This window comes from Gossypium arboreum, chromosome 7, assembly GCF_025698485.1.
Source record: "Gossypium arboreum isolate Shixiya-1 chromosome 7, ASM2569848v2, whole genome shotgun sequence".
Classification (NCBI taxonomy): domain Eukaryota; kingdom Viridiplantae; phylum Streptophyta; class Magnoliopsida; order Malvales; family Malvaceae; genus Gossypium; species Gossypium arboreum.
In genome coordinates, this window is record NC_069076.1 from 60,389,134 (window position 1) to 60,397,692 (window position 8,559).

Genomic DNA, 8,559 nt, shown 5'->3' on the forward strand with positions numbered 1-8,559 from the left:
TAGATTTACCCACGAACTATCTGAAATAGGATAGATGATTCCTACATCTAGCCATTTGATCACTTTCTTTCTCACAACTTCCTTCATAATAGGATTAAGCCTCATTTTCCCATTAATTAAAGCCTTTTCACCTTCCTCTAGAATAATTTTGTGCATGCAAAATGAAGGGACTATACCTCGAATATCAGCTATAGTCCAACCAATTGCTTTCTTAAATTTCTTTAGAACATAAATTAATTGCTCCTCTTGATCTTTTGTCAGTTCTGCTGAAATAATCATAGGCAAAGTAGAATAATTACCTAAATAAATGTATTTCAAATGGGAAGGAAGTACCTTTAGTTCGAGTGTAGGTGGTTCTTCAATTGACAATTTGGGTTGCACAAATTCTCTGACTTCTAACTCGAACGGTTCAAACCGTATGGATTGAGTAGAATTCCCTGGGTTGGCTTTCATCACAGCCATGTTTACTTCATCCTCTTCATCCTCCAAAGGGTCAAACCCTAAGGCGTTCTCCAATGGATCTTCTTCAAGATGGCTTTCCATAGAAATCAAGGTTTCTATTTATTCCATAACTGAGCACTCTTCTGTCGGATCGAGAAATTTCATCACTTTAAAAATGTTAAAAGTTACCTGATGGTCTTGAACTCCCATGGTAAGTCCATCTTTCTGGACATCAATTAACGTTCTTCCTGTGGCTAGGAAAGGTCTCCCAAGGATAATTGGAATTTCCTTATCTACTTCAAAATCCAGAATAATGAAATCAGTAGGAAAAATAAATTTATCGACTCTTACCAAAACATCCTCGATCTTTCCTTCATGGTATGCTAAAGATCGACCCACTAGCTGGAGCGTCACAATTGTATGTCTTACTTCTCCTATCCCTAGCATCTTGAAAATAGACTTAGGCATCAAGTTGATACTTTCTCTTAAGTCACACAAAGCTTTACCACAATAAGATTCACCAATGTTATAGGGTATCATAAAGCATCTTGGATCCTTCAATTTCGGTGACAGCTTGTTCTGCAGGAGCGCACTGCACTCCTTTGTCAGAGTGACAGTCTCATACTCACTCAGTCATTTCTTCTTGGATAGTATATCCTTCATGAACTTTACATAATTCAACATTTTTTCTAAAGCCTCCACCAATGGAATATTGATGTGTAATTGCTTCAGAACATCCAAAAACTTCTTGAATTGCTTCTCATGTTTCTGCTTGTGTTGCTGCAATCTTTGTGGATATGGAGGTGATGGAACTTTTGGTTGAACAGGGCAACTCTTCTGAGTAGGTAAATCTGCATCCAAAGAAGATGTTAAAGTATCTGAATTCAATAAGTTAGGATTTACCTTGTCAGTCTTTTTAGATTTTGACTCTTTTGGTGTAGGGGCTTCAACAGCTGGTTAACTTTCCCCCTTTTCAATAGGCTCGTCCTCAATATCAATCAATCGGGGTTCCAAAATTTTACCACTTCGTAATGCCAATGCCCTGATATGTTCTTTACCCAAATTTCTTGGATTCTCAATATCGATTGGCAAGGTTCCTTGTGGTCTATTACGAAGCTATGTAGCTAACTGACCTATTTGGTTTTCTAAATTTTTTAGTGTTGCTGCTTGACTCTGGATCAAAGCATCATTCTTCGCTGTATGTTTTCAACAAGTTCTCCAAACTATTTAATGATTCAGCTTGAGGTGGTTTTGGAGCTTACTGATTAAACCCCTAAGATTGGTTGGGTCTATGCTGCATAAAGTTGTTATTTGGTCTATTTCCTTATTTACTCCAAGAAAAGTTGGGGGTATTACGCCATGAAGGATTATAGAAGTTGGACTGGGGTCCTTGTCTACTCCTATTTTGATGTTGGTTCCCCACATAGTATATTGACTTGGGATTCCATGGGCAATTCTAGAAAGAATGACCTTCCCTACAATACACACAGGAAACTACTTCAAATGGACTTGGTGGCTGAGCTGCAAAGTTATTAGCACCATTAACGGTAAACTGCTTTAACATAGAGGAAATAGATGATACTTGAGCTGATAATGAAGTGAGAGCATCAACTTCATGAACTCTAGCTACACGTCTTCCTAAAGCTGTTCGATTTGTTGGCCATTGATAGTTGTTGCTCGCGATCCTTTTGATGATCTTATAAGCCTCATTATAAGACTTAGACAAATTTGCACCATTCGCAGAAGCATCTACCATCAATCTTGCATGTGCATTGAGACCATTATAGAATGTCTCTAACTGGATATAATGAGGAATCTCATGATGAGGACACTTACGAAGTAACTCCTTGAATCGCTCCCAAGGCTCATACAAAGACTCATCATCCATTTGTTGGAAAGTTGTGATCTCGTTCCTCAACTTAGTATTTTTGCTAGGCGGGAAATACTTAACCAAAAATCTCTTTGCTAATTCTTACCATGTAGATATAGAACTTGGTGGCAATGAATTGAGCTATGCTCGTGCTCGATCTCGCTACGAGTACGGAAACAACTTCAACCTCAGTATGTCTTTAGTCACAGCGGCTATCTTGAATGAGTCACTCACCTCCATAAACAATCGAAGGTGTGATGTGGATCTTCCGTGGGCATACCACAAAATTGGCCCACCATTTGTAGCATTTGAAACATCACTGGTTTCAATTCAAATTGGGTTGCCTCAATATCTGGCCTTCTAATTCCTAGATTTAACTCATTGAAAAGTGGCACATCATATTGTCTGATACATCGATCCGTATCATCATCAATGAGGATAGGATTTCGTACATATTCGACTTCATTACCTTGGTCTTGATTTTGATTTCCAAGGTCCATCTTGTTCTGTCTCTGAGCTATTTGTTCACATATTCTTTGTCTTAAAGTTCGCTCAATTTCAAGGTCTATTAGAAGTAAATTGATAATCCGATCTAAGCTCATAAACACCTAGAAAGAAAATTACAAAATTAAAAAAGAATAAGTTAGTACTGTTAGAAATAACCAAATTGAAAATAAATATTTTCACAAAAAATGACTATGGCAACAGTTGACAATCCCCAGCAACGGCGCCAAAAACTTGTAACGCTCAGGTTTGTGCAAGTTTACACAGTCGTTATCAAGTAATAAGTAAATATCGAGTTATCGTCTCTACAGGGATTGTTTTTGTGCTAAGTCACTTAATTTGTAAAAATGTATTAACAATTTGATAAATAAAAACAATACAATTGAGAAGTGATGAAAAATTAAGTATATGAAACTAAATGCAATGATCCTTAATGTTATTTATCCTAATTATGCAAACTATATGAATGAGATAGATTTTAGTAGAATTAACACAATAAGCAACAATTATAACATAAATAAGCTAGGACAATTACTTTAATTAAACTCAAATTATTATCAACATGCTTATCAATATTTGGAAAAACATTCCATGGTAACTCGATCTTTCATGAGTTTGGAAACTGGTTAGGTCCTTTTGGAATCCTTTACTTAGTAAATACACATTTTACTAATCCTTATTTACTAAGGGTTTCTTTGTATTTGTGCAAGGTAACATGGACGTGTTAGGTTTGAAATAGTTTAATCACACAAATTTAAAAACTATGCAGATAACAGAGCTTGGTTAGGGATGTTATGCAACCTGCAATTTAATCGGGTTAGATCTAAATTGAGCATGAACATTTAAGTTATGCGTCCATTAGGCGTCGTCTGGTTAGGATCGCTCAGCTAATTCAGGTGCATTTCAATCACGTATGAACGAAATACAAACTTGATTTTAATTGAAAACATGATCGATTGAGGCACAAATATTATAAGCATGAATCAAATAATTATTATTAAATCAAAGCAATCATCCTAGCTCAAATAAAATTAAGCTATCATTGTTGTGAACAAGAACAAAGAACACAAAGAAAACATTCTTGAATTAAATTATAGTACTCTGACTGATGAGGGCTCCTTCATTCCTTCGCTTTGTTCCTTTGCCAATGGCTCTCCGAGGTGGCTGACTAAGGGTTCTTTAAGAGGCTAATTTGCTCAAAATCTTTATGTAAAGATGATGAGGGCTAAGAAATCAAAGAGAATTGAGAGAGAAGAGAATGATGAATGAGTGAGGGATGAATGAAGGATGAGGGATGATTGAAAAAGTGAGAAAGGGGCTCTTATTTATAGGTGAAGCATGGGGGCTAGTTTGCTAATAATAGGAGTGTCCATCGTTCAAAACTCCTTCTAAGTGTGGCCGGCCATGAATTGAGGGAATGTGGCTGATTTTGCTTGATTCTTGGTCAATTTGAGTGCCACAACAACTCAGGACTAAGACTCGGTCACCAGAAAATCTTCGAGCCAATCTCTGATTTCTTCAAGTTTTTAAGGACCTTGTGTAATTAAACCAAAAGATGGTTTATGAACCTCCATATTCAGCCAAATTTTGGGTTGACTTGGCCCTCCATTTGGACGGTTTTGTAATCAAATTAAAGTTCTCAGACCTGTCCAAAAATAAATCAATAAGTTAGAGGACCAAAGAATTAAATTTTACCAATTTAATTAAATTAATTAAAACCCAAATTATTAATGAAATATTTTAAAATAAATTATTAAATATAATTTTATATTTTATTATTTAATTTAATCATGCATGGCCCACTTTATGTCATAAAAATATAATATGCTCAATTTAATATAAAATAAGCCATTTTATGCATGAAAACTATATAATAAAACATAAAATCACATTTTAATAATTTCTATGCCTGTTTTCATATTTTCACATATTTCATTAATTTATTAAACAATTACTTGGTTTTAACAACAAATTTAAGTAAGAAGGTGATAATTTATATAGGAAAAATCCTATATATTTTTTAGTTTACACTCTTGGAATGAAATGAACTAGTTAGTGAAGCTTATTCAAGATGAAAGATGAAGTTTATAGTGGGAGAATTTGGTCTGTTCTTTTGTTAAATTACCGAAAATTTTTTAAGGATATATTTCGGTAATTTGAATAAGAATTTTATATTATTTTTTAAATGCAATCATGGCATCACTCATTTTTTCATCCAATCTAAAGGGTAATTGTTTGATCAGGTCCCTGAACATTTTATTTAATCACACTTTAATCTGTTGCTTCCAATGACAATGATGACACCCAAAAAATAATTATTTTTTTAAAAAAAGCTGATGATTGCTCAATGATTGCAATACCTCCAATATTTATGGGTTTTTGAGTTTGAACCCTTAATCCTTTTTTTTTGTTTGGATTGACACCCTTAATATTACGAATTTTTTAGAAATTAGTCCAATTTTAATAGAAATTGTGAGTTGACTGTCAGTCAAACTGTAGGTCAACTAAGTAGCCTATGTGGCGACCACATAAGCACAAGGTCAGAGACAATGTCATTGATAAAAATAAAATTATTTAACATTTTTTTCATTTTGTTTTCTTCTTCTTTGTTCTTCTCCTCTATTCTCATAGTCCGCCCAACCCCCATCATCGTCACCTTTCCTCTCACTCCTTACCGTCGATCTCCCCACAAACATCCCAAAACCAAATCCAAAAGCCACCAAAGAAAAAGGAGGCTATAAATAATGAGCACTGAGTAGTTAGATCTTCAATGGTGCTTTTGCTAACAAAGATATATACATTGTTATTTACTCTTTTTTTTCTTTCTTTCTCTTTTACTTTCTTTTGAGTTTTAAGCCCAGTAGAAGTCAACAACACTTAATTTTTTTCTTCAAAGTAATTAGCCATTTAACACAGTAAAACCAAGCTTTTATTAGTATAAATAAGTATTCATAACTTATTGAGAACAAATGTTGTGTAATTGTGGTTTATATTCCAAGACATAAATTTCTTCACGTTGATCATTATAAATCTTCTTCTAATATTTTTTTGTGAATTGTTCTTACTAGTAGTGGTGAGCAAAATTTGATTCAATTCGAAAAACTCGATAAAAATTTAAATTTTGAATTACACAATTCAAGTTATCCAAAAATTAGAATAAAAAAAGACAAACCTACATTGTTTTGATAAATAAAAAAAATAAAAAATAATATTTTAATAAAACCCACCAAGATCCGCACGTTGATCCATTTGGTACCTTAAGTCCGCAGGTTTTCGTTGAATGATCGTCTTGCAATGTTATGTATAGTTATTGCAACATTATGTATAGTTACTTTTCATGCTTAAAATATTTATTTACATGTAGTTATTAAGTAAATAATATTGTTTATGTAGTTGAATAATCTTGTACTTCGTCTACTAGTTAAATGATCAGTCCATGTAAAAGCAACATTGACTATAAATAATAGGATTCGTTAACTCAACTTGACTCGAAATTTTGACTCAATTCGAAAAATTTTCAAATTGAGTTCGACTGCTAAAATAGGATTCGTCAACTCGACTAACTCAAAATTCTTTGACTCGATTCGACTCGATCGAATGCTCCCCTACTTGCTTAGTTTAAATCAAGAAATTATTGTTAATAATTCATTCATACCAATCATTTACTAGATTAGATCAAGAAATCATTATATATATTATTTAAATTAAATATATCCCTCTATTTATTCGAAAGTAATTTTTAAGTTACAAATTCATGTCATATTCGTGTCGAGTCGAATTTAAACGCATAACACAAGACACATACTACTAGTACTCATGTATCTAGAAAAATGTATTTTTAAGTTATCAAAAAAATTATAAAATGGGTTGAGCTAAGCTTCGACCTTAAATATTGGAGCTCAAGCTTGGTCCATATTTTAAATAGTTCTTTTTTTTTTTTTGCAAACTCATTTTCGGGCCTTATGCTATTATCTAATCCCTTTCATATTTTAAGCGAGCCTTTAAACTTTGATGAATAAATAACTCTTGAATAAGTTTAATTTAACCTTATAATTTTAAGTTATTGAATCCTTATATTTAAAGTTACCGAATCCCTTTCATATTTTAAGCGAGCCTTTAAACTTCAATTTAAAAATGTTAACAGGACATGATAAGTTAATTATGATACAAGTGATAAAGTGGATTATTTTGTATGTGTGACCATTAATTTTTTAAATGGATTTAAGGCCTGGTGATGATTCACTTAACTAACTAAAATTATGACAAAGGCAAGCGTCCCTATCGAATAGCAGTATAGTTATGGTAAGTCGGGAATATCATATCCACGAGAACTAAAAGTACTAGTAATTACTATCTTTTTGTTATCTAGCCGATAAATTGAAGGAATTTTTGTTAATCTAAAATTATCTAAATTAATTATTAAGAAGCAATAGAGAATTAAGTAAGAAAATATTTGAAGAACCAATGAGAAAGACAATACCTAGGAAAGAATCCACCTAGACTTCACTTATTATTCTGAATCTGAATTAAACGATTTATTCACTTGCCTTGATTCGTAGAAATCCCTAAATTATATTAATATCTCTTTCGAGAGTGAAAATAACTAACTCTAGGTTGATTAATTGAAATCTATTTCTAATTAAAACCCCGATTGTCACATTAACTCGATCTATGGATTCCCCTATTAGATTTGACTCTAATCCAGTAGATTTATGTCGTCGTATTTCTAGGATTGCATGCAACTCCACTCAATTATGCCAGATCTATTCTTAAGTAGGGACTTTTTCTCCACTGAAATAAGCACATCCTGAAAACTTTAAAACATGGAATAAGTACACATAATTGAGATTAAGAAATCAAGTATTTATCATGTAATTCAGAAATTAAATTACAAGATCCATCATAGGTTCATCTTCCCTAGGTATCTAGGGAATTTAGTTCATACTTTGGGAGGAAAACATCTCAAAATTAGGAAAACAACAAAACATAAAGAAACCCAAAAACTTCTAGACAAGTTCACTAGAGATCTTCAATCTTGAAGGAGATCCCACTTCTAAGTTGATTCCTACGGCATCCTTCAAGTAATTTCTGCGTTCTACTTTGCGTGCTCCCTTAGGTCTTCTTCTAGCGTGTATTTATAAACTTTAGAATGCTCGAAAACCCTAAAAATTGGCTTTTTGTGTGTTAGGGAAACAGGGTTTGAAATCGACACGGGCTGGCACAAGGGCGTTTGGCCAGCCCGTGTGGCTTACACAAGCGTGTGCTCAGCCTGTGTGGGAATGCCTAGGCCGTGTGGTTCCTAAAAATAGCTCGTTTTGTTTGATTTTGACCCGTTTTCTGCTCCTTTTGCTCCCCTATACTCTCCTAAGTATAGAAACAGGAAATTAAAGGATTAGGAGCATCAAATTCACTCAATTATATAATAAATCATCCAAAAACATGCCAAGCATGAGATTAAAACATGTTACTTTTATGGTTTATCAAATATCCCCACACTTAAGCGTTTGCTTATCCTCAAGAAAAATCCTCAACTCACAATTAAAACTAATCTTTCCCAACTTATAATTCTCATTAGTAATGTTTTATTATAATTCACAAATAATCACACATTGATAATTCAACTAAAAGAGTACTAAAGACACAAGCAATCCAAGTCGAACATTTTTAAAGCATGAAAACATAGGTATTTCCCCTTATCTAAGTAATTACCTTTAATTCAAAAATCTTCAAGAATCAATATTCTC

At 33.2% G+C, this 8,559-nt stretch overlaps 1 non-coding gene across 1 annotated transcript; it reads left to right on the top strand.

Moving 5' to 3' along the window:
* Window positions 1–2,255: 2,255 nt before the first annotated feature.
* LOC128295674 (small nucleolar RNA R71) lies at window positions 2,256–2,362 on the top strand. The gene has a single exon (XR_008286234.1). It is a non-coding gene; the product is annotated as a small nucleolar RNA R71 (small nucleolar RNA).
* The last annotated feature ends 6,197 nt before the right edge of the window (window positions 2,363–8,559 follow it).